The 26,947-nt window shown below is 52.3% G+C and overlaps 1 protein-coding gene across 2 annotated transcripts in view; it reads left to right on the forward strand.

Moving 5' to 3' along the window:
- Positions 1-26,947, forward strand: part of RAB30 (RAB30, member RAS oncogene family) — a 152,543-nt gene that overhangs the window by 83,658 nt on the left and 41,938 nt on the right. The window lies entirely within an intron of this gene.

Genomic DNA, 26,947 nt, shown 5'->3' on the forward strand with positions numbered 1-26,947 from the left:
GAGAGAGTGCAAAGAGAGAGAGTGCAAAGAGAGAGAGTGCAAAGAGAGAGAGTGCAAAGAGAGTGAAATAAGGGGGAGAGAAGAGAGACATGAGGGGGCCCTGAAATTTCTTTTGCCCGGGGGCCCGCACATGTCTAGCTACGCCACTGTCTCACCTCCTACCTCTCCATGCTGTTTTCTTCTCTTCCTGGCCCCACGCTCAGGCTCCTGACACCACCTCCTGGATGACTGCTTCTGGGGAATGCAGCCAATCAGGATGTAGGAAGTTGCCCAGCCCCCTAGCAACAGCTCTGCTCTCTGCCTGCTAAGGGGAATTCTGTGCCCCCCCCCCTCCCAAGCCAGTCAGATGACTAAGTCCACACAGGTCATACCGGACACATACATGTCCAGTATTACCTCTAATATTTAACTGGACAGTGTCCAAATACAGGACAATTCGGTTCAATAATGGACACCGGATAACTGTAGCTAGGCCCTAACACACTTTCAGGTGCCCGAAGACACATTACAGCCCACTCAGTTGAATGCTGTAAGGCAGGGGGGCGCAAACTTTTTTTCTTTGCAATCCCCTGTCTGCTCTTCCCCCCTGCTCACCCCCCCCCCCCCCAATACCATGTACTAATAAATCTATGCTTTTAACCCCTCACTGCTGGTTCTGGCCCCATTCTTCAGCTGTGCTCCGCTGCACTCTCTGGATTCCAAGCTCTTGTTCACTCACTCTGCGTGATGCACGCACATATGGAGAAAGGACTTAGGAAGTGAGTATTGTTTCTCCCCATTATGGATCCAAGGGGAGTTGCTGACCGGTAACAGTGCTGCAGGTAAGAGTTTAAAGTCTTGTGAAGTGCCATCAAGGCTTTGGATATTTTTCACCCAAGACATCATACCTTATGACATACTCCTGCTTTATAATGCACTGGGTCCAATACTCCACATAGTCGCATCATATTTCTCCGCATCTTGGTTATACACTTATACCAATTACCTATGTACCTCACCTGCTGAAGCGCTGCTTCTGGGATTTTCTCCCACTCCTCCATTACAGCCCACTCAGTTGAATGCTGTAAGGCAGGGGGGCGCAAACTTTTTTTCTTTGCAATCCCCTGTCTGCTCTTCCCCCCTGCTCGCCCCCCCCCCCCCCCTTTACCTTTTCTCCGGCATTGGCGGGGTAATTTGATGTCACAACGTCGACGCGTCGCCAGAAGCCGGCTGAGAGCAGGTACTGTAAGAGGGTGTTGGAGGCCTCGCGCGCCCCCTAGCATTTAATTTAAATGTTGTGGGGAAGAGCATGGGGCCTCTAAGCGCCGCACCCCTCCCCCCCCACCGCAGAAAATCTCGTGCCCCCCCCAGTTTACGCACCCCAGCTGTAAGGTGTGTTCTGGAATAGCACTACTTAGTGACAATGGATCCATCTTATTTTTAGCATTTGCCATTGGTGTAGATACCCTGGCACCCATACTTTCATTGGCTGAGAGAAGGGTCCGTGACATGTACAATTCCCGGGCAAGGGGTTACAATTGTTTATAAACCAATGTCCCTTTGTGAGTTATACATCAAAGTCTCCTGGCTTCAAAACTGGAGCAAAAAAGTGCCCCATGTTGATCATTCCCCCCCCCCCCCCCGTCTGGTGAAGGGTTTTGCCACAGGGTTGTAGCCGGGAGACTTTGATATATCATTTGAACAGCGCTCATTTCTTCTCCAGCACTGGGACCTAGAATTAAACTCAACTACAAATGCTGTATCCTGCAGTATGTTGTAGATTTGTATACTGCAATTTCAGTTCTTTAGATTTAGATGGGTTTGCATAGCACATCCGACTTCTGCCTGTGAATAAAACATGTATATTAGGGGTCGGATGTATTCCCTCACTGCGACAATCCAAATGTCGTTTTTATCCACATGAAATACACTGCGATACCGAAGGCATAATCTGTGTTTCACACACACTGCTAAATAAAAAAAATGGTTTAGGTAAATATTAGGAGATATTTATACCCTGAAACGCTTTGCACTGTAAAATGCCTCATTGATTCATTAACGGAGACATCAGATGTTTCATGTCCCAGCTGGGGACAGAACACACTAAGGATCCAATTTTAAGAGTTTAGTCATTATGGATTTGCTCTTCACCAGCCATGTCTGTATAATTGCTTTCTAGCCCTTTCACTTTCAGCCCTGGGCAGCAGACATCCAGGAATTAACTGATTACCTGAAGTGTGAACGCGATGGAAATATGCATAGCAGGTCGTACAAATAAAAAGTCATACAAGCTTCTCCAAATATACAGTAAATGTGTGCATTTTCTAAAACCGTATCATGGAGTTGCTCAGGAAAACCCTTTCCTGAATAATTTGAGGATAATATAGCACTTTTACCACCCTGTCATTGTCGGAGGAAGTTTGAAGTTAGATGTACCTGCTATCTAAGGTAAAAACATAGATTTTGTTATTCTTTTTTTATATTTAAATTGGAGCTTAATTCATTATAAGAAGAAAACTATCATGTTGGATAGAAAAAAAGGCTTTAGTGACTTTCCAATCAGGTATATTTTTTTAGGTCTTAAGCGGTTGTATAATCTTGCATCATTTGTAAGGTTACCATATTTTTTAAGTGACAAACCGGGACAAAATACAAAATGATTTATTAATATCTCTCACTCACGCACCCCTCTCTCTCACTCACACACTCCACCCAACTCTTTCCCCCTCCCCCCCACACATTCAGTGCAGCAGAAGAGGACCAAAGATGCAAAGTTTTGTGGGAAAGATCATGTGACCAGGCAGTCACAAGATACAATTGGTGCACTGTTAGGCTGCGAAACCCGCCGGCCGCAGGCCACCAGACCCTTACCCGAATGGTCCTTGTCCCGCTGCCTCCTTCCGGCAGGGCTGACTGCGTACTGTGATGCGTCAGCCTGCTGGAGCTACAACCTCCTTGTGCTTTTCAGCGCTGACGCGTCACGTGGTACGCGAGTCAGCCAATGAGGGAAGGAGCTACGGATGGGAGGCGGCTTGGGAGGGGAGCAGGGAAGGAGCTGCGGGGAAAAATGTGTGAGTGTATATGTATGTGTGTGTGTGGGGGTGGTGGTGGGGGGGTGGACGGCACCACGATCTGGCAAAGTTTTACCACGCCACCCCCTCCCACTCCCGCCCCCCTCCCTCTCCGGCTCCCGGCTCCCTACAGACCGCATATCACGGTCATTTGCCTGTCAGCGCACCGCCTGTCTGCAGTGCGGGCGCGCTGACTGAGGGAGCGGGCCTTAGCCTTTGAGAGAGGGCAGGGCTCAAAAAGGGGTGTGCCAGAGCCTGTTTCAGCAGAGGAAGGGGATGTGACTTTGTAAATGGTTGCTATAGAAATAAAACATGCTTGCTTGTTATTTTATAATACACTAGCTGAGAGACCCGGCGTTGCCCGGGATGTAAATGCGTAATAGGTAGTATTATTTATAACTCGTGGAACAATAGGTGAGTATTTGTTGTAAAGGTTTCGGGGGGGGAGAAAGGGGAGCGGGGGGGGGGAGAAAGGGGAGCGGGGGGGGGGAGAAAGGGGAGCGGGGGGGGGGAGAAAGGGGAGCGGGGGGGTAGAAAGGGGGGGAGAAAGGGGAGCGGGGGGGGGGAGAAAGGGGAGCGGGGGGGGGGAGAAAGGGGAGCGGGGGGGGAGAAAGGGGAGCGGGGGGGGAAAGGGGAGTGGGGGAGGAGGGAAAGGGGAGTGGGGGGGGGTGGAGAGCAGTGGGCATATGTATTGTCATAATTTATGTATGGTCATTTCCCCCCCCCTCCTCTGTGCGTCCGTCCCCCTGCTGGTTCGGCTGGTGGCCCCCCCGTTCCCCGTGACTCCCCCCCCATTCCCCGTGACTCCCCCCCCCCCCCCCGTTCCCTGTGACTCGCGCTCCCCCCTCCCCCCCGGCGCCCGCTTGGTCCCCCGATGTGCCGTCCTGCTGAGTGAGGCGTGCAGGCGGCTGCAGGAAGCGCCCTGTGTGGGCCTAAGACTCGCGCTCCCCCCCCCCCCCGGCGCCCGCTCGATGTGGCGTCCGGCTGAGCAGCGGTAGGAAGCAAGCGCCCTGTGTGGGCCTAAGACTCGCGCTCCCCCCCCCCCCCGGCGCCCGCTCGATGTGGCGTCTGGCTGAGCGGCGGTAGGAAGCGCCCTGTGTGTGTGGGCCTGAGGCTGAGGCGGGACGCGCAGTGGGCCTGAGGCTGAGGCGGCATGCGCAGTGGGCCTGAGGCTGAGGCGGGACGCGCAGTGGGCCTGAGGCTGAGGCGGGACGCACAGTGACTTACCTGAGCGGGTGGTAGCGCCGGGGAGGTAAGGGAGCGGCTGGGGTAGGAGGGCCGCGCTTCCCGTCCGGAGCCAGTGCAGGACGGCGCACGTGAGGGAGGGGGGCGGACAGAGGGTGTGTGTGTGTATAGAGCTGCTGTGTTGTGTGTGTGTGTGTGTGTATAGAGCTGCTGTGTTGTGTGTGTGTGTGTGTGTGTATAGAGCTGCTGTGTTGTGTGTGTGTGTGTGTGTGTGTGTGTGTGTGTGTATAGAGCTGCTGTGTTGTGTGTGTGTGTGTGTGTGTGTGTATAGAGCTGCTGTGTTGTGTGTGTGTGTGTGTGTGTATAGAGCTGCTGTGTGTGTGTGTATGTGTGTGTGTATAGAGCTGCTGTGTTGTGTGTGTGTGTGTGTGTGTGTGTGTGTGTGTGTGTGTGTGTGTGTGTGTGTGTGTGTGTGTGTGTGTGTGTGTGTGTGTGTGTGTGTGTGTGTGTGTGTGGCCCGTCACTCCGCCTCAGGCCAATGAGAGGTGTGCGGGGGCGGGCGACCCAAGGGACCAATGAGATTTCCCCTAGGGACACCGGACATCCAGGCAGGCAAACATACAGTGCTTTCACTAATATAGTATAAGATTAAAAATGTCATTCAGAGTTGTTTTTTTTAAGCTACAATTATTTTCTCATAGTACAGAAAGGATTTATATTAAAAAAAAATCACGTAGGATATTGCTTGGTCTGCAGCTTTAAGGAGCATTACATGTTTCAGCACAAAGTATATCGGTGTTTACAAAAAAAAGGTTTTTATGTGCCTCAGAATAAACTGAAAGATGACCCAGGGAAAACAAATAATGTGATTTTAGTGTATTAAATGTCAGTGAAAGATTTGGCACTACATTGAAAATAAGGCAAAACAATCACAAGCGCGCACAGCCATTATTGTAACACCGTCATTGTACGTGTAAAATTTAGTAGCAGCTATATATTTAATTAAAGCTACTAAGTAGTGTAGCCATGCTGTAAAATGGCTGCAGTCATCTCTCCTGCTGAAAGTAAGGCCTGGTAAGTTATGGGCATGCCAGCAGTAATCATGGAGGTTTGCCCTCACACCCTGGTGAGGTGCCCTATGTATGGATGGGAGTGGTCACAGGCTCTGACTCCACGGTTAGTGATGTCAGAGTTGTGTCAGCCCCAGAGTATACATAAGTCACAGCACTGATCAAAAGTTAGCGAGTTGGGAGTAGAGAATAAGAGTGTGTTTGCTGAGTTATGGAGGAAGAGTTAAGAAGCTATTAGAAGGACAGTGTTGGAACTGTGACCAGGGACCTGGTCACAGGGAGATATCCCTGCGGGGATAGGGAATCCCTACATTAGGAGGACTATACCTTTCAAAGGGAAGTACGGTGAACAATGGAGGGCTAAATTCACCCATTGTGGAGGGCAGTTGGCCCACCGTGCTAATAAAGATGATCCTGTTGAAATATACTCTCGTGTGTAAGTGTGGAGTAATTGCACAGAGAGAAGCACCACAGAGGAGTTCCTCACCAGGACCATCCACAAGCTCAAGCTGGGATCCTGATGAGGTGGAGGCGCTGCACTGGATATAGGTAGGACTCAAGCACACTACCTCAGCTGCCTGTCTGGGTTGGCAATCCCCAACACAACATCATGCGGGAGACTCAGGAGTCCTGTTGCCAACAGGTGCACCACCAGACATCACACTGTAATGGGGACTGGTTAGACCACAGGGGCCAATATGAGATTGGGTGGGTCAGGCCGGTCCAGAAAACCTGTTACATTTGGAGGCGCTGCTGAGATAGACCTGTCAACAGGACAGGCTTTTGCTAGGTCACTTGGAAACAGGGAGAGTGTCTGCTGCCACTTTGTGCTGCGTTGGGACGGACCTAGGCGTAGTCAGGGGGCTGATGGAGTTTGTCAGTTCGCAGGGACGACCTAGGGGCCTGAAAGGAGTTGGGGGTTTGGAGCGGGGCTATAGCTGTCCTAGTCACCTTGAGGTAGTGCTAGTTGGTAGGATGCCAGAAGGGATAGCCTGTTAACGTGGTCAGGAATCCTGGAGAGGGTCTGCGCTAGGCTAACCAAGATAGGTAGACGCCCCAGTACTGCATGGAAGCCCCAGAGTACTCTAGCCCATTCCAGACCACTTACCGTAGGGAGCACAGACTGCGAGGAAGGAGATACAGCAGACACTGAGAGAGTGAGCCTAGCCTGAGGTAGTGCATACACAAGTCCAGCCTACATTAGGTACACATGGTGGTGCATCAGGGAAATCTTTATTGTGCCGGTGTGGTTGGCTGCCCCGCAGAGAGGAGCCCCATGTACAATCAGGACAAACAATAGATAAATATGGCGACCGCAAGAATGGAGGATCCGCGCAGTGCGGATAGTCCAAAGTGGCGACCGGAGGCTGATGGGGAGAGCACACCTGGCGTGCGCCCCACTGACGAACCAGCTGTTATCGACATGTCGGTCACGAGCCTGCTATGGAGTGGAGTGAGAGCCGTGGCCGCCCCGTTCTGGTCCTGTCTAGGACAACGAGGAGCTACCCTGGAGGACTGTGTTGAGGACATTGTTATAACAGGAGGAGGTGGAGGCGCTCACACAGTGAGAGTGACTGTCAGTCGACTTGCAAACAGATGAACGCTACCTCATTCATTGATCAGACTGACAGTGCGACCCAAAATGGCGGCTCCCGCTTCCCTGGGAGACCGCGTGGGCCGACTGCAGACAATTCTGCGGATGCAAAGATTGCAAGGAATTGGCCAGAAGCGGCGCCAACAAGAGAGCCCCGCCCGCATGGGGGGTATGGCGCGAAAGCTGCGGCCGCACCTTCATGGACAGTGACTCACTCAGCCCCAGTGCTGAGTCAACCGATTAGTCTATGGGACCCTCCCCTAATATCAACCAGGGGGAGTGGTTTCCAGCTATGCCCCATGGGTACGAATCCCGCGGGCCCAGGAGCTGGTGCGCTGACAGCACAATTACCAGAGGTAGTTCCGGCAGCTGAAATTGTGTGCAAAAAAGAAGGATACTTTGCACGCAAGGCGGCTGAAAGAAAACGGCTGGAATTGGCGGCAAAAGAGGAACCCCTCCCTGTTGGGGATAAGGGCGCGAAAGCTGTGGCCGCGCCCTCTAGGACTGAAAGAGGTGCGGCCTCAATTAAAGGACATCCTATTCCCTTGTGGGACCCGCCCATAATCGCTACTCTTGGGGGTGGATTCCAATTGTGTCAGATGAGGGCAGAGCTGAATCAAGGAGTGGCTGATCACCCAACCCCTGTTGGTCACTCACGCGAAACCAGCTTCCAGAACAGACCAGTGTTAAAAGTGGCTCCCACCAAGACAATGGCCTGCTCCCCAGACGTGAACCGGATGGTATCGACTCAACCCTACGCAGTACCAGGGGGGGGTACTAGTGATACGCGTAGGGGATGCGGAGACAGTAGTGGGCCTCTGCCTGCAGTGCAGGCTGCCCGGCGGCACCATGGGCACGGCGCCGCGCTGTCCCCAGTGTGGCACACAATACCTGTGGCCGATGCCCACATTTGTGCCCATTCAGACCAATGACCCAGGGGGGAATACGGCTAGGCTGTCCGCCGAGTCCCCCGGTGCCCTATGGACCAAGGGTGCGGACCCAGAAGAGCGTGAAGTGATCGGTCAGGCCCCTGACCGAGAAAAGAGAAGGCGGTCGCCACGCTCGGCGACCCCAAGTACCCTTAGTGCGGATCCCTCGGACGAGGGGCCCAAGGAATTAACCAGTACCCTGGTCTGGCCGGTGGCGGTGTCCTGTGGAGGGAATGGAGTAAAAAGACCACTTACCGGGAGTGACAGCGGAAGGAGTCGAGTGTCACCGGTGGAGCAGAGACCGGAGAGGCGGAGCCCAGCTGTTCTCGGGACCGGCGGGTCCAGTGGCAACGGGCGGTCCACGCCCAACCTGCGGACTGGTAAGGATAGTCCCTGTCCTTGTCAGGCTCCGATACCACCGCTAGAGGAGGAGAGGCCGTGCCAGGCTAGGACGGCGCACGTGGGCGCAGGCGGACTTCCGGACATAATCGTGGAGGAAGAGATCCCGCATGGGGGTCCATCCCAAGAAGGCAGCGTATCCGACTCCAGCGATGACGGCGTTTCCGGCGGAGGTGGCGGAACCAGCGGAAGTAGAGGACACGCGTCTCAGCGATCGGGTGGTGGTTCCCGATCGACTAAAAAGACCCGGAGTAAGTGGCGGACAGAGAAGGGTGAGACGCAACCGGCGATACCACTGTCCAGTGGTACAGGACAATCTGATGACGGCGAACGGGTCGGAACCCCGCGGCTGCCAACCGCCTACCCCTATGCCCAACCCCACGCCCTAGATAATGCCCCTGTCCCAGTCACCTGTTCCCGGGGATCATCATAGAAATGGGGGGAGAAAGGGGAGCGGGGGGGGGAGAAAGGGGAGCGGGGGGGGAGAAAGGGGAGCGGGGGGGGAGAAAGGGGAGCGGGGGGGGGAGAAAGGGGAGCGGGGGGGGAGAAAGGGGAGCGGGGGGGGGGAGAAAGGGGAGCGGGGGGGGGGAGAAAGGGGAGCGGGGGTGGAGAAAGGGGAGCGGGGGGGGGAGAAAGGGGAGAGGGGGGGGACAAAAGGGGAGCGGGGGGGGGAGAAAGGGGAGCGGGGGGGGAGAAAGGGGAGCGGGGGGGGGGAGAAAGGGGAGCTGGGGGGGGGAGAAAGGGGAGCGGGGGGGGAAAGGGGAGTGGGGGAGGAGGGAAAGGGGAGTGGGGGGGGTGGAGAGCAGTGGGCATATGTATTGTCATAATTTATGTATGGTCATTTCCCCCCCCTCCTCCGTGCGTCCGTCCCCCTGCTGGTTCGGCTGGTGGCCCCCCCGTTCCCCGTGACTCCCCCCCCATTCCCCGTGACTCCCCCCCCCCCCCCCGTTCCCTGTGACTCGCGCTCCCCCCTCCCCCCCGGCGCCCGCTTGGTCCCCCGATGTGCCGTCCTGCTGAGTGAGGCGTGCAGGCGGCTGCAGGAAGCGCCCTGTGTGGGCCTAAGACTCGCGCTCCCCCCCCCCCCCGGCGCCCGCTCGATGTGGCGTCCGGCTGAGCAGCGGTAGGAAGCAAGCGCCCTGTGTGGGCCTAAGACTCGCGCTCCCCCCCCCCCCCGGCGCCCGCTTTCCAATCAGGTATATTTTTTTAGGTCTTAAGCGGTTGTATAATCTTGCATCATTTGTAAGGTTACCATATTTTTTAAGTGACAAACCGGGACAAAATACAAAATGATTTATTAATATCTCTCACTCACGCACCCCTCTCTCTCACTCACACACTCCACCCAACTCTTTCCCCCTCCCCCCCACACATTCAGTGCAGCAGAAGAGGACCAAAGATGCAAAGTTTTGTGGGAAAGATCATGTGACCAGGCAGTCACAAGATACAATTGGTGCACTGTTAGGCTGCGAAACCCGCCGGCCGCAGGCCACCAGACCCTTACCCGAATGGTCCTTGTCCCGCTGCCTCCTTCCGGCAGGGCTGACTGCGTACTGTGACGCGTCAGCCTGCTGGAGCTACAACCTCCTTGTGCTTTTCAGCGCTGACGCGTCACGTGGTACGCGAGTCAGCCAATGAGGGAAGGAGCTACGGATGGGAGGCGGCTTGGGAGGGGAGCAGGGAAGGAGCTGCGGGGAAAAATGTGTGAGTGTATATGTATGTGTGTGTGTGGGGGTGGTGGTGGGGGGGTGGACGGCACCACGATCTGGCAAAGTTTTACCACGCCACCCCCTCCCACTCCCGCCCCCCTCCCTCTCCGGCTCCCGGCTCCCTACAGACCGCATATCACGGTCATTTGCCTGTCAGCGCACCGCCTGTCTGCAGTGCGGGCGCGCTGACTGAGGGAGCGGGCCTTAGCCTTTGAGAGAGGGCAGGGCTCAAAAAGGGGTGTGCCAGAGCCTGTTTCAGCAGAGGAAGGGGATGTGACTTTGTAAATGGTTGCTATAGAAATAAAACATGCTTGCTTGTTATTTTATAATACACTAGCTGAGAGACCCGGCGTTGCCCGGGATGTAAATGCGTAATAGGTAGTATTATTTATAACTCGTGGAACAATAGGTGAGTATTTGTTGTAAAGGTTTCGGGGGGGGGGAGAAAGGGGAGCGGGGGGGGGGAGAAAGGGGAGCGGGGGGGTAGAAAGGGGGGGAGAAAGGGGAGCGGGGGGGGAGAAAGGGGAGCGGGGGGGGAGAAAGGGGAGCGGGGGGGGAGAAAGGGGAGCGGGGGGGGAGAAAGGGGAGCGGGGGGGGGAGAAAGGGGAGCGGGGGTGGAGAAAGGGGAGCGGGGGGGGGAGAAAGGGGAGAGGGGGGGGAGAAAGGGGAGCGGGGGGGGGAGAAAGGGGAGCGGGGGGGGGGGGAGAAAGGGGAGCGGGGGGGGAGAAAGGGGAGCGGGGGGGGAGAAAGGGGAGCGGGGGGGGAGAAAGGGGAGCGGGGGGGGGGAGAAAGGGGAGCGGGGGGGGGAGAAAGGGGAGCGGGGGGGAAAGGGGAGTGGGGGAGGAGGGAAAGGGGAGTGGGGGGGGTGGAGAGCAGTGGGCATATGTATTGTCATAATTTATGTATGGTCATTTCCCCCCCCTCCTCCGTGCGTCCGTCCCCCTGCTGGTTCGGCTGGTGGCCCCCCCGTTCCCCGTGACTCCCCCCCCATTCCCCGTGACTCCCCCCCCCCCCCCGTTCCCTGTGACTCGCCCTCCCCCCTCCCCCCCCAGCGCCCGCTTGGTCCCCCGATGTGCCGTCCTGCTGAGTGAGGCGTGCAGGCGGCTGCAGGAAGCGCCCTGTGTGGGCCTAAGACTCGCGCTCCCCCCCCCCCGGCGCCCGCTCGATGTGGCGTCCGGCTGAGCAGCGGTAGGAAGCAAGCGCCCTGTGTGGGCCTAAGACTCGCGCTCCCCCCCCCCCCGGCGCCCACTCGATGTGGCGTCTGGCTGAGCGGCGGTAGGAAGCGCCCTGTGTGTGTGGGCCTGAGGCTGAGGCGGGACGCGCAGTGGGCCTGAGGCTGAGGCGGCATGCGCAGTGGGCCTGAGGCTGAGGCGGGACGCACAGTGACTTACCTGAGCGGGTGGTAGCGCCGGGGAGGTAAGGGCGCGGCTGGGGTAGGAGGGCCGCGCTTCCCGTCCGGAGCCAGTGCAGGACGGCGCACGTGAGGGAGGGGGGCGGACAGAGGGTGTGTGTGTGTGTATAGAGCTGCTGTGTTGTGTGTGTGTGTGTGTGTATAGAGCTGCTGTGTTGTGTGTGTGTGTGTGTGTGTGTGTGTGTGTGTATAGAGCTGCTGTGTTGTGTGTGTGTGTGTGTATAGAGCTGCTGTGTTGTGTGTGTGTGTGTGTGTGTATAGAGCTGCTGTGTTGTGTGTGTGTGTGTGTGTGTGTATAGAGCTGCTGTGTGTGTGTGTATGTGTGTGTGTATAGAGCTGCTGTGTTGTGTGTGTGTGTGTGTGTGTGTGTGTGTGTGTGTGTGTGTGTGTGTGTGTGTGTGTGTGTGTGTGTGTGTGTGTGTGTGTGTGTGTGTGTGTGTGTGTGTGTGTGTGTGTGGCCCGTCACTCCGCCTCAGGCCAATGAGAGGTGTGCGGGGGCGGGCGACCCAAGGGACCAATGAGATTTCCCCTAGGGACACCGGACATCCAGGCAGGCAAACATACAGTGCTTTCACTAATATAGTATAAGATTAAAAATGTCATTCAGAGTTGTTTTTTTTAAGCTACAATTATTTTCTCATAGTACAGAAAGGATTTATATTAAAAAAAAAACACGTAGGATATTGCTTGGTCTGCAGCTTTAAGGAGCATTACATGTTTCAGCACAAAGTATATCGGTGTTTACAAAAAAAAGGTTTTTATGTGCCTCAGAATAAACTGAAAGGTGACCCAGGGAAAACAAATAATGTGATTTTAGTGTATTAAATGTCAGTGAAAGATTTGGCACTACATTGAAAATAAGGCAAAACAATCACAAGCGCGCACAGCCATTATTGTAACACCGTCATTGTACGTGTAAAATTTAGTAGCAGCTATATATTTAATTAAAGCTACTAAGTAGTGTAGCCATGCTGTAAAATGGCTGCAGTCATCTCTCCTGCTGAAAGTAAGGCCTGGTAAGTTATGGGCATGCCAGCAGTAATCATGGAGGTTTGCCCTCACACCCTGGTGAGGTGCCCTATGTATGGATGGGAGTGGTCACAGGCTCTGACTCCACGGTTAGTGATGTCAGAGTTGTGTCAGCCCCAGAGTATACATAAGGCACAGCACTGATCAAAAGTTAGCGAGTTGGGAGTAGAGAATAAGAGTGTGTTTGCTGAGTTATGGAGGAAGAGTTAAGAAGCTATTAGAAGGACAGTGTTGGAACTGTGACCAGGGACCTGGTCACAGGGAGATATCCCTGCGGGGATAGGGAATCCCTACATTAGGAGGACTATACCTTTCAAAGGGAAGTACGGTGAACAATGGAGGGCTAAATTCACCCATTGTGGAGGGCAGTTGGCCCACCGTGCTAATAAAGATGATCCTGTTGAAATATACTCTCGTGTGTAAGTGTGGAGTAATTGCACAGAGAGAAGCACCACAGAGGAGTTCCTCACCAGGACCATCCACAAGCTCAAGCTGGGATCCTGATGAGGTGGAGGCGCTGCACTGGATATAGGTAGGACTCAAGCACACTACCTCAGCTGCCTGTCTGGGTTGGCAATCCCCAACACAACATCATGCGGGAGACTCAGGAGTCCTGTTGCCAACAGGTGCACCACCAGACATCACACTGTAATGGGGACTGGTTAGACCACAGGGGCCAATATGAGATTGGGTGGGTCAGGCCGGTCCAGAAAACCTGTTACATTTGGAGGCGCTGCTGAGATAGACCTGTCAACAGGACAGGCTTTTGCTAGGTCACTTGGAAACAGGGAGAGTGTCTGCTGCCACTTTGTGCTGCGTTGGGACGGACCTAGGCGTAGTCAGGGGGCTGATGGAGTTTGTCAGTTCGCAGGGACGACCTAGGGGCCTGAAAGGAGTTGGGGGTTTGGAGCCGGGCTATAGCTGTCCTAGTCACCTTGAGGTAGTGCTAGTTGGTAGGATGCCAGAAGGGATAGCCTGTTAACGTGGTCAGGAATCCTGGAGAGGGTCTGCGCTAGGCTAACCAAGATAGGTAGACGCCCCAGTACTGCATGGAAGCCCCAGAGTACTCTAGCCCATTCCAGACCACTTACCGTAGGGAGCACAGACTGCGAGGAAGGAGATACAGCAGACACTGAGAGAGTGAGCCTAGCCTGAGGTAGTGCATACACGAGTCCAGCCTACATTAGGTACACATGGTGGTGCATCAGGGAAATCTTTATTGTGCCGGTGTGGTTGGCTGCCCCGCAGAGAGGAGCCCCATGTACAATCAGGACAAACAAAAGATAAATATGGCGACCGCAAGAATGGAGGATCCGCGCAGTGCGGATAGTCCAAAGTGGCGACCGGAGGCTGATGGGGAGAGCACACCTGGCGTGCGCCCCACTGACGAACCAGCTGTTATCGACATGTCGGTCACGAGCCTGCTATGGAGTGGAGTGAGAGCCGTGGCCGCCCCGTTCTGGTCCTGTCTAGGACAACGAGGAGCTACCCTGGAGGACTGTGTTGAGGACATTGTTATAACAGGAGGAGGTGGAGGCGCTCACACAGTGAGAGTGACTGTCAGTCGACTTGCAAACAGATGAACGCTACCTCATTCATTGATCAGACTGACAGTGCGACCCAAAATGGCGGCTCCCGCTTCCCTGGGAGACCGCGTGGGCCGACTGCAGACAATTCTGCGGATGCAAAGATTGCAAGGAATTGGCCAGAAGCGGCGCCAACAAGAGAGCCCCGCCCGCATGGGGGGTATGGCGCGAAAGCTGCGGCCGCACCTTCATGGACAGTGACTCACTCAGCCCCAGTGCTGAGTCAACCGATTAGTCTATGGGACCCTCCCCTAATATCAACCAGGGGGAGTGGTTTCCAGCTATGCCCCATGGGTACGAATCCCGCGGGCCCAGGAGCTGGTGCGCTGACAGCACAATTACCAGAGGTAGTTCCGGCAGCTGAAATTGTGTGCAAAAAAGAAGGATACTTTGCACGCAAGGCGGCTGAAAGAAAACGGCTGGAATTGGCGGCAAAAGAGGAACCCCTCCCTGTTGGGGATAAGGGCGCGAAAGCTGTGGCCGCGCCCTCTAGGACTGAAAGAGGTGCGGCCTCAATTAAAGGACATCCTATTCCCTTGTGGGACCCGCCCATAATCGCTACTCTTGGGGGTGGATTCCAATTGTGTCAGATGAGGGCAGAGCTGAATCAAGGAGTGGCTGATCACCCAACCCCTGTTGGTCACTCACGCGAAACCAGCTTCCAGAACAGACCAGTGTTAAAAGTGGCTCCCACCAAGACAATGGCCTGCTCCCCAGACGTGAACCGGATGGTATCGACTCAACCCTACGCAGTACCAGGGGGGGTACTAGTGATACGCGTAGGGGATGCGGAGACAGTAGTGGGCCTCTGCCTGCAGTGCAGGCTGCCCGGCGGCACCATGGGCACGGCGCCGCGCTGTCCCCAGTGTGGCACACAATACCTGTGGCCGATGCCCACATTTGTGCCCATTCAGACCAATGACCCAGGGGGGAATACGGCTAGGCTGTCCGCCGAGTCCCCCGGTGCCCTATGGACCAAGGGTGCGGACCCAGAAGAGCGTGAAGTGATCGGTCAGGCCCCTGACCGAGAAAAGAGAAGGCGGTCGCCACGCTCGGCGACCCCAAGTACCCTTAGTGCGGATCCCTCGGACGAGGGGCCCAAGGAATTAACCAGTACCCTGGTCTGGCCGGTGGCGGTGTCCTGTGGAGGGAATGGAGTAAAAAGACCACTTACCGGGAGTGACAGCGGAAGGAGTCGAGTGTCACCGGTGGAGCAGAGACCGGAGAGTTGGAGCCCAGCTGTTCTCGGGACCGGCGGGTCCAGTGGCAACGGGCGGTCCACGCCCAACCTGCGGACTGGTAAGGATAGTCCCTGTCCTTGTCAGGCTCCGATACCACCGCTAGAGGAGGAGAGGCCGTGCCAGGCTAGGACGGCGCACGTGGGCGCAGGCGGACTTCCGGACATAATCGTGGAGGAAGAGATCCCGCATGGGGGTCCATCCCAAGAAGGCAGCGTATCCGACTCCAGCGATGACGGCGTTTCCGGCGGAGGTGGCGGAACCAGCGGAAGTAGAGGACACGCGTCTCAGCGATCGGGTGGTGGTTCCCGATCGACTAAAAAGACCCGGAGTAAGTGGCGGACAGAGAAGGGTGAGACGCAACCGGCAATACCACTGTCCAGTGGTACAGGACAATCTGATGACGGCGAATGGGTCGGAACCCCGCGGCTGCCAACCGCCTACCCCTACGCCCAACCCCACGCCCTAGATAATGCCCCTGTCCCAGTCACCTGTTCCCGGGGATCATCATCCAGTGTGGGGGTGTCGGAAGGGTCCTTGGGGGTTGGTGAGAACCGGACTGGGGAGAGACTGGGCAGCTTTGCTTCCGAGGGTGGGTCAAGGGGAGGAGGACAATTGGGACAGGTGTCTAAGTCCCGCTGGGTGCCTGAAGATGTACCTCATGAGGAGGCACCAAAACATGAGAGATGGTCCAGGCCCCGTTCCGCAGGGACCTCCTGGGGTATGCTCCTGGGGGGGTACAGATGAGGGAGACTCTCTAGAGTCTGGGCCCGAGAAGCCTAGGGAGACCCGTTGGTGGGCGCCCTTATTTGAGGGGTACGTGGGGTGGATGGACCGCACGCGGTTCTTGCTAGAGAAAGATGACATCGTGGACTACTGGTGGGCTAAAGGGGAGTTCACGCCCGCCAAGAGGAAAAAGGAGATACAATTCAGGTGGTTCATGATAGGCAGGAATGAAATAGAACCCATGGGTCCTGATATATTGTCAGACCCTGTAGACCCAGATGAGCCCTTGTCCTGGGTATTACCAGGGAGAGCGGGGAACGCCAATCTAACTAGGAGTAGTCGGGCTGAAAGGGCAATCACTGCAAAATATAAGTACTCCCATGGATTGGAGTACCCGTACGTCCCTGAACCCCTCATGCAGGAGATTGAGGATAACAGGGACCAGTGGTTAAGGGAGACCATAGAGGAGTATATGGTCAACAAAGGGGGAGCCATTACTGGTAGTAAGGCAGAAGAAAGGATTGAGCACCTGATAAGGTATGGAGTATCGGGCGAAGCGTGTACAAACATAAAGTAATGTACCGGCCTGAGAGGGGTCTGCCGCGCACTTACAGTGTGACGGTACTGGACATGGGGGGTCGGGAGGTGAAGAAACCCGATCCCCGGCACTACTATTAGGAGGTACTGGGTAGCATTACGCGGGTTCGTGGCTGCTGGTCAGGGCGAGCTTGGCGCATTGTGACTTGTTGTTTTATAGATATGATGTATGCTAATACTAATAATGTGTGTTCCATTTTACAGTGCTTCCTGGGGAAAGGTATTTCAAATTTAGGTCCCAGCCGGGGACGGTGGGATTCACCAGGGGGAGAATGTAGCCATGCTGTAAAATGGCTGCAGTCATCTCTCCTGCTGACAGTAAGGCCTGGTAAGTTATGGGCATGCCAGCAGTAATCATGGAGGTTTGCCCTCACACCCTGGTGAGGTGCCCTATGTATGGATGGGAGTGGTCACAGGCTCTGACTCCACGGTTAGTGATGTCAGAGTTGTGTCAGCCCCAGAGTATACATAAGGCACAGCACTGATCAAAAGTTAGCGAGTTGGGAGTAGAGAGTAAGAGTGTGTTTGCTGAGTTATGGAGGAAGAGTTAAGAAGCTATTAGAAGGACAGTGTTGGAACTGTGACCAGGGACCTGGTCACAGGGAGATATCCCTGCGGGGATAGGGAATCCCTACATTAGGAGGACTATACCTTTCAAAGGGAAGTACGGTGAACAATGGAGGGCTAAATTCACCCATTGTGGAGGGCAGTTGGCCCACCGTGCTAATAAAGATGATCCTGTTGAAATATACTCTCGTGTGTAAGTGTGGAGTAATTGCACAGAGAGAAGCACCACAGAGGAGTTCCTCACCAGGACCATCCACAAGCTCAAGCTGGGATCCTGATGAGGTGGAGGCGCTGCACTGGATATAGGTAGGACTCAAGCACACTACCTCAGCTGCCTGTCAGGGTTGGCAATCCCCAACACAACATCATGCGGGAGACTCAGGAGTCCTGTTGCCAACAGGTGCACCACCAGACATCACACTGTAATGGGGACTGGTTAGACCACAGGGGCCAATATGAGATTGGGTGGGTCAGGCCAGTCCAGAAAACCCGTTACAGTAGTTTTATGAGAACCACACAATCAACTTTACTGCTGATAAACTGACTGGTGCCTCTGCAATTGAATCATATAAGTGTAGCCCCCTTTCCCCCCGTGTCTAGGGACGTTACCGTGGTGCTTTACCTGGATGGCTTATAGGAAACCTGATTCTCCACTGAAGGGAGCCTTGGGTGACCTATTCACTTACACACATACAGCGCCTCCACCTGGAAGGGGGATAGCCCCTTCCAAGACAATGTACCCAGTAATTACACACAGGTTATGTATAACAGTATTTACTGCTGCGGCCAAGTTTATTCGAGCATTTGCCCGTTCTTGGCCGCAGCAGTAGCCTGGCGCGCGCCCGAGTGTGACGGGCGCGCGCCGAAGCAGCGGAAGAGCGCCCTCCGATCGGGGCGCTCTCCCTACCGCTGCCGGGTCCGCCGGGTCCCCCGGAACCCCCTGCCGCTGTCCCGCGATCGCGGGACACCAGGGCTCCCTCGGGGAGCCCCTGGACGCGCGTGCAGGGGGCGCACGCTCCCGAAGACGCGTGACCGCGCGTCTATGACGCGCGGCACGCCGAGGGGCGGCCACTAGCAAGCCGGGAAATCTCCCGGCTTGCGGTACCGACCACACTGCAATAAAGTGTGTCGGTACTGTAGTGAACACTCTATTAGCATAACAGATGATACAACACATATAATATATGTATATACCCCCCCCCCCCCCCCGGGTATCTCCATCGTACTTGGGGTGCAGGGGCACCAGAGCCCTAGTGTCCTTCCCACAATGTAAATCCCACCCATGTATGAGGCGTAGCGCTAGCCTGTGAATGGTTGGTGCTCTTTAGTTGAGGTACCTGCCGGGTACTCCAGTACCCGGTGCGGCCAATTAGTAACGAAGATCCACTGATCCAGCAACGTCGACGTCCGCCTCTGCATTGGGTGAACTTCGGTAGGAGGGTCTCACCTTTAAGAGTCTCTAATAACACCGTGGTGGTCTTGTCCCAGACCACAGGCCACAATCACCGCACGGCGTATCCACTGTGTCCCTGACACTAAGCAGTAAAATGGGGAAGCATCCCTATCTTCCCTGAAGCAACCACAAGCTTACTGTGAGTGGGGCCTATCTTGGACCTAAGGTGATAGTCTGGCCTAGTCTGGGTGCCACTGATACCCAAATCCTACCTTCCCTTTCTCTGTCCTGGCTCCAACTGCCCTCCTCGCGCACAAAATGTAACAACTCATAGTCTGATCCTCTAACCCTATTGGTTAACACTGCCCCCTATTGTAGTCCCCTGCGGAGCAATTACAGAAGATGACCGCCGCTATCTCTTCCCCTCTGCACATGCGCGCCTATCTCTAATGACCGTCGCAACAATCCGAGGCTCTGGGCATGCGCGAACATACCCACGATAACGGTGCCCTGTAGTAGGTGCCGCCAAGGAGTCCCGACGACCTGATCGCCCCCCTCCATGGACCGCAATGTTCCAAGCACTAGCACGCACCTCCCTCTTCCACCACGAGTGCCCGCACACCGCCAGCAGCCAGCCGCTTGCTCCTGCAGCCCCCACCAGAGGTTTCCCACCAGCTGTCCCCCTCCCGCAGCCCGGAGGTAAGATGGGGACATGGCTACATAAGTATTATTTCCTTGCGGGGAAAAAAGGTTGAGAATCCCAGACTTCAATCATTAGCAGCAAATGACAGAGGAGAAATTAGCTATTACAATTTTGTGGTCTATTGCATGATACAGTTCCATTAATATTATAAAGAGCTGACAGATGGCATATATCTTTACGCTGGATGCTATATAGTTGGGCATAAGGAGAAAGGAACTGAGCTTCAGCTCATTAGTCAGACTGGGACATGCAACCTGATTCATAATACAATTTGGAAATTATTAGATAGCCCCACTGATTATTATTAGCAGTTTTGTTTAATGATGTTACAGGTTGTATCTTGGAGCAGAACATAGTGTTATAAGCGGTCATGTGTCCCATTTTATTTTCTGGGAATACCAAAGTATGAGATTTAATATGCAACGGAGCAGTTTTCTCTGTATATAGTATATATTTTTTAATATACTAAAGATGTCTTCACCCTCGCTATGTTTTCTCTTCTCCCTTATTTTCTTTCCATTGTGAGTATTATTCCTTACAATTGAGCAGAAAACTGAAATTAACATGGCGGTTAAACCCCTCACAATTTGAGGCATCACTGGACTTCAAAGATCAGTATCAGAGAATCTTAGGACAACACTGGTTCTCTGATAAGGATCCTTGAGGTCTACATTACAAACAGGTGTGATCTGTCTGGCCTGCTGGTAAACAGCAGATGTTGCCATGTCAACACTCAGCAGTAAAATAAAAAACAGCAAAGAAAAAAAGGTTGCTAATCTGCTTTAAATGGCGTAACATTGCTCTCACTTTCGAGAGAGGCCATTTTTGTGTGTGAAAACAGCACATAGTCACGTGCCTGGGTACCAGACACTATGGCCCAGATCCACAAATCTCGGTCAAGTCACTTAACCGAAACTTAGCGTCACAATAAGTCTAGACGCTTATCTTCGAAGGCCAATGTCTTGTTTTCTCCCGTAACGAGAATTGCAACAGCCATATTTACATAATTACATGCAAATGTTATGCATATGAGGCAATACAAGAACAGCGCCTATCTGAAGCTGAACCCCGTTAATTTCAGCTCCGGGGACTCCCTGCTTCCAGAGATAGGGTGTGCCGACATCTCTACAGAGTTTAAAGGTCCAGGTCACTCGGGCCAATAGGAAGCCGCACCGCATGACATCACGGCTTCCTATTGGCCCGCGTGACGCAGCACATTTAAACTCCGCCATTAGATTAAGGATCACAGTTTATCTGACTGCAGAGATACCGGCACCACTACAGAGGTAAGGATCTCTGGAAGCAGGGGGTCCCCGGTGCTGAAATTAATCGGGTTCAGTTGTGGAGCCCCCCTGCGTCAAAACCTGTAATAAAAACTCTTTAAAAAAAATTAATGAATTAACCCGTGTTGCTGAGTTAATAATTGTTATGAACATCTGTTGAACAATCCATTGCTGGTATATGGAAAACAAAAGCATAACATAAATTATTACTTAATACTCATACGACATTAACGTATGATCATTGTATATTACAGAAGGCAACACAATCTATTAACCTGAATAATTCATGTTATAAGCACATATAGATAACAAGTGAGATAACAAATAATTGCCTCCAGCGGTGTAGCTGACACGAGATTCTGAGGCCGTCAGTATTTACAGACAGTAACCAGATTGCACCCTAGATTGAAAACAGTCAGTATAATTAATTGAAACAAACTCTGGAAACGAGTTAAATACTAAACATTTTCCCTATTTACAGCATGTGGCTGTTTTGGTCAATTAATGTCCTTGATCTACTCAGCAACACATATTTATTTGATGAGCAATAACGTGAAAATGTTCACTTAGTTCAAGGTCGTTTTTAAAAGTTCTCCAAATTTGGGAATACAAAAAACATTGCCTCCCAAGTGCTAATAATATGCAGCTTTGTGAGCGGAATTATTCATTAAGCCGCTGTGGTGCAGGGTATTCCACCCAGATCCAGAGGTAGCTGCCATTGATTTGAATCGCAGTTACTGCTAGAATGGGGTGTGATCCCCCCACCATGAGGCTTGATAAATCCCAACTGGACATGTCCAATTCGCAATTTCTGGGCGCACAACTTTTGCAATTTTGCTACATCTTAAAAACTCAGCTGAAATGGCAACGGTTAGCCATTTTCAAACATGTCATTTTAAAATTTTGGCGTAAATCAGGAAAGCTTGCTATTTTCTCAACATGTTTTCAAAACTTGCATTAAATTCTGATTGCGCAAATATTCTCTGGGCAGTGGACCCAGAGAATTTCTGTTACAATAGTCTCAAGAACCGGCAGATTTCTCGCGTCTCTAATCCCAACAATATTTTTGGGGGGTTTCTAAAACCTAAGTGCTGTATTTGTTTGCTCAACATAATGAACCATAGGAAAAGAGATTCCACTTATAATGATCTGTATTGACATTGTGTACAACAGTAACGTCACACGACTGTGAATGAGAAGACCTGCATCACCCCCAGCAGGTCATTTGATCTTTATCTGGCCTTGTGTTAAATTAGATTAGTTTCTGCACATGGCGGAGAGGACTTAATGTGTCATTACTGTTACACATAGTGTATTGTGTATCTACACTAGAGGCACCATGGCTACAAATAGGAAAAGACATAAGTAACAATTCGCCCTCTTTTGGACTTATCCTGCTGGTCGTCTTGGGGTACCCTACTTCACACCCCTCAAACAGACTTGCCATGCCCATATATTTAACACTAAAACATTATTTCAGTTCATCTTGTTCAGCTGGAGACTGGTCATTCAGTGCAGGCAGGGACAGTACAGCTTGTCTCCCCTTCGCTTTTCCTACTGCGCCCCTTCTTTCTCTGCTCTTGTGCACATTGGCTTGTGAAGAGGATGGATGCTGCTCAGCTCCCTGCTTGTAGTAGGTCTGATGTGATGGTCGCTGGCTGCAAGGGGCCCATTGGTGGGACAAGTGTTTCTGATGCTGGAGCATGCTGCATGCTCCCTTTCAGAGGCTCCATGTGCGGGTTACGTTACTAGGCCTCCCGCTTACAAACAATGCAGATACAGTACATCAGAAGGGAGGGACTAGCAGCTGATCACTGAAGATGCTCAGCACAAGGTGCACTGGATAGCACCATTGATTAGTTTGGCAATGATTGATAGCTCCAGCAGGCAGACCATGCTGGAAAAGGCCAAGTCTCCAGTGCATGGTCTACTCCAGAGCTCTTCAGCTGGCAGCCCGCAAAGTGCCATGATGTGGCCCTTGGACTTTTGCTTCTGCTAATTTCATACCAGTTACTTAGGGTTACCATACGTCCGTATTTTCCTTGACATGTCCAGCTTTTTAATTTAAAGTCGCCATCTGGGAGGAATTTTGAAATAACTAAAAATGTCCGGGATTTCTAGCCGCGCATGTGTGAGCTCCAACCGCGCATGCGTGGTTGGCTTTTGTTTGCACACGGGCAGTTTCCGTGGCCGCTCACGCATGTGCAAAATAAGCAGTGCACATGCTTAGCGACCTCTTTTTTGAGTGGTGAATTATGGTAACCTTACAGTTGCTTAGGCAACCAAGTGCAATTTTTCACACTTAAACTTACTTGAAACTTAATGTCATGGAAATGTATATAGGAATTAAATTGCCATACGCTTGTGGCCCTTCTTCTAATTTTTTTCTGATCTGGCCCCTTTGGAAAAGTAGTCGATGAGTCTTGGTCTACATCATAAAACTGTGTCAGGAGAGACAAGAGGACCTCAATATGTGCAACTTGGAGGAGAGAAGGGAGTATGGGATAGGATTACAGCTTTCAACTATGTAATAGGGTACAGGAAGGAAGCATATTTCAGAGAAAGAGAAGTATTAGAACAAGAGGTCATGAGCGGAAGCTGAGAGGCTCAGGGGAAATGTGTAGACATGCTTCTTCATGAAAAGTATGGTGGGCTCATAGAAGACCTCTCAGAGGCTAATACAATAAGGGAATTAAAAAATGCTTTGGATAGACAAAAGGCAATCTTAAATATAAAATACAGGTGTAGACAAGGATCTAAGGTCTGAGGTTTAATAATAAAAAAAATGGGAAACTATGTGGACCAAGTTGTTCTTATTTGTTGGTAATTATATGTTTCAAAAGAAAAAACACCCTTTGTAGTATGGTTTTAGTCGTCGTATATATATCATGCTGGTCAAAAATATAAGTAAAAAAACATACACTGCTTACTTTCAAAATAAATATTTATTTACCATTACAAAATCTTTATGCTGCCGATTTTTATCAATCCCTCGCTTTTTTTAAATTCTGTAGTCACTGGGAGTTTTCATGCGGCACTGCCCCGATCGGCACTATCGCAGTTCAATGCACAAGGTTGTCATGGTAACAGCGGATCCCGATGAAATAATACGCTGGTGAAAACTTTGCAAAATGAAGATTTGACAAGATACAAAGTTAGCATTATACCAGCAGTGCATGGGGACATGCAAATGATGCCATTGGGCTGTGCTCTTGTAGATGCTGTTACCAAGGTAACTTGTAGGGAAATACAATTTATTGTGTTAAATGATATGGACGGGGGGGCTGGAGTTCAGCAAATCTAAGTGACAGAATAAGACAAATTCTGTACTCGGTCACCTAATTGAAATCCGATATTGTGGAGTTTAAAAAAAAAGAAATAAGAGAAGCCAACACAGGACTGTTAATGATGAAATGTTTGTCCAGGCTTAATTAGAGAGATTCCATATAATTAACACCTTAGACACTGCTACCAAACGAGATACATTGAAAAAATAGTTCGAATGGCTCAATAGTAAATTGCCCTTAATGATTTTATGTGGTGATTTAACTCGGGGAGAGAGCTATAGAGAATACAAACCATCCATAAGGATTCTGAAGAATTGGATATTCTGAAGTCTATACATCAACACAATTTTAGGAATAAATTGACTGAGTGTACATTCACTAAAGCACAATTGCTATTGTCGTGTACACAGGTATCTAATCGGTAACCCTGTTAACAATTTATTGAATTGAGAACTTTGGCATTAATACGAGGTGTTGGGCGGAGGGTAACAGGCCCATACTAAGGAGAAGGGGGTATGAAAAGGAGAAGGAGGGGTGGCTGGTGGATTCTAACGTTGCTGCAAGCAAAGGAGGCTGGGAAGTGTCTGATATTTAAAAGCAAAGCTCAGCAGAAATGAGTCAATCAGCCTGCAAGGCAGACTGAAAGCCTGAGCTGGAGTTGTTATTCGCCTAGGGTGACCATCCTTTTCCCGGCACAAACAAGGACAAATCTTGGGCACGTGTAAACGGCAAGCGCTGGCAAGCGCATGCGTGATCGGTGCCTGCCAGCCTTCATGTGCAATGGGTGCTTGCCGCCTGGGATGCGTTGATCACGCATGCGCGGCTGGCAAGACTGAGCCACTGATTGAGCCCCCTGTGCTGAAGCAGGGATATCCCGAAAATCTGACTTGTTGGTAGTTTTTGAGGACTGGCGTTGTCTACCCCTGATCTATATGGTATCCAAAGGGTTGAATACAATGCAGTTTTAATCATATACTTTACAATAAAAGAATAACAGTCTTTCCCCAAAATATCTCCTGAATTCCACAGATCAAAATAAAAGAAATAACGTCTGCACAAAATGGCTTGTAAAAGGCAACATTCAAAATGATGTTTTTTAAATAGTTTATCAAAGATTGCAAATTTACCCCAAGATAAAATAGCAAAGCATGAGTTTTTGGCATAGAACAATAAAAGCAGTGGAAACACACCCACCCAATAGATGCATCATCACTTTTTTTTTTATAATAACATTATTTCATTTAGCTCTTTACTCCCAATGGGACTCAAAGCGCTTCACAATGACCGTATAGTGCGGGGTACACAGCACACAGGCTCTTTTACAGGCACAGTCCCTGCCCAGGTGAGCTTACAATGTATGTTTTTGGTGCCTGAGGCACAGGGAGATAAAGTGACTTGCCCAAGGTCTAGGGTGACCAGATTTTCAAATGTAAAAACCGGGCTACATTAAAAAATATTTATAAAACAAATTAAATCAAACTGCGCCCCCTCCCCCTTTTTTGTTGTTGCTTTTTTCCCCCTCTCCCCCCCATCCTCCCTCTCCCCTTCCTCTCCCCATCCTTCCTCACCCCCATCCTCTCTCCTCCCTCCTTCTCCCCCCATTCTCTCTCCTCCCTCTCCCCCATCCTCTCTCCACTCGCCATCCTCTCTCCCCACACTCCCTCTCCATCCTCTCTCCACCCCACTCCCTCTCCATCCTCCCTCCACCCCACTCCCTCTCCATCCTCTCTACACCCCACTCCCTCTCCATCCTCTCTCCACCCCACTCGCCTCCATCCTCTCTCCCTTCCCTACTCCCTCTGCATCCTCTCTCCCCCCCACCCCCTTTCCATCCTCTCCCCTCCCTACTCCCTCTGGATCCTCTCACCCCCCACTCCTCTGCATCCTCACCCCCCACTCCCTCTCCATCCTCTCACCCCCCACTCCCTCTGCATCCTCTCACCCCCCACTCCCTCTCCATCCTTTCCCCCCCACTCCCTCTCCATCCTCTCTCCCTTCCCTACTCCCTTTGCATCCTCTCTCCCCCCCACTCCCTCTGCATCCTCTCACCCCCCCCCCCACTCCCTCTGCATCCTCTCACCCCCCCCACTCCCTCTCACCCCACTCCCTTTCCATCCTCTCACCCCCACTCCCTCTCCATCCTCTCTCCCCACCGCCACTGCCTCTCCATCCTCTCTCCCCCCAACTCCTCTCCATCCTCTTCCCACTGCCTCTCCATCCTCTATCCCCACCCCCACTCCCATTTTGCTTTTTCCCCCTCTTCCCCCATCCTCCATCTCCCCATCCTCTCTCCTCCCTCTCCCCCCAATTCTCTTTCCTCCCACTCCCCATCCTTTCTCCTCCCCCATCCATCTCCATCCACTCCCTCTCCCTTCCCAACTCCTTCTGCATCCTCTCACCCCCACTCCCCCTCCTCTCTCCCCACCCTCATTCCCTCTCCATCCTCTCCCCCCATTCCCTCTCCATCCCCCCACCCCCACTCCATCCTCTCTCCCCACCCCCAATGCCTCTCCATCCTCTCTCCCCCCATATATACACACACACACAAACACTACACCATATACACACATAACAAACATGCAACATTAGTTTAACACACATACCATCAACAAATACACATTTATATTCAACATATACAAACACTAAATATACAACATATACATGCACATAATGCATGAAACACACATACGCATTACAAATACAGACACACTTACACGGAACCGGGAGACCTATCGAGCAGCAACTCAAAGCAGGATTGCTCTGCAGCGCCACCTATTGCCCAGAAGCTGTAGCCTGCTCTCCTCCTCCCTCCCTCCTACCGGCTACAGCTGTTCTTATCTGATCGGCTCCATGCTCTGGTGCCGGCATCCTCTTCTGATCTCCTCCAACCTCCGCTCTCCTCCTACCCTCCCAAACAGGTAGGACACCTCACTAATAACCGGGACATTTTCACAATTTTTGGGGCACCTGGACTGCTCACTAAAAACCGGGACTGACCCGGCTAAACCAGGACGTCTGGTCACCGTACCGAGGTCACACAAAGTTGACACTGGGAATTGTACCAGACTCTCCTGACTCAAACTCAGTTTACAGAGTCAGTGTCTTTACTCACTGAGCCACTCCTCTCTCCCCCTCCTTTGACAGGAGATAAAACTGCAGTTTGTAAAGCAGGACCTTTGCCCTGCTTACCTGGA

This window comes from Ascaphus truei, chromosome 3 (assembly GCF_040206685.1).
Source record: "Ascaphus truei isolate aAscTru1 chromosome 3, aAscTru1.hap1, whole genome shotgun sequence".
Lineage (NCBI taxonomy): Eukaryota > Metazoa > Chordata > Amphibia > Anura > Ascaphidae > Ascaphus > Ascaphus truei.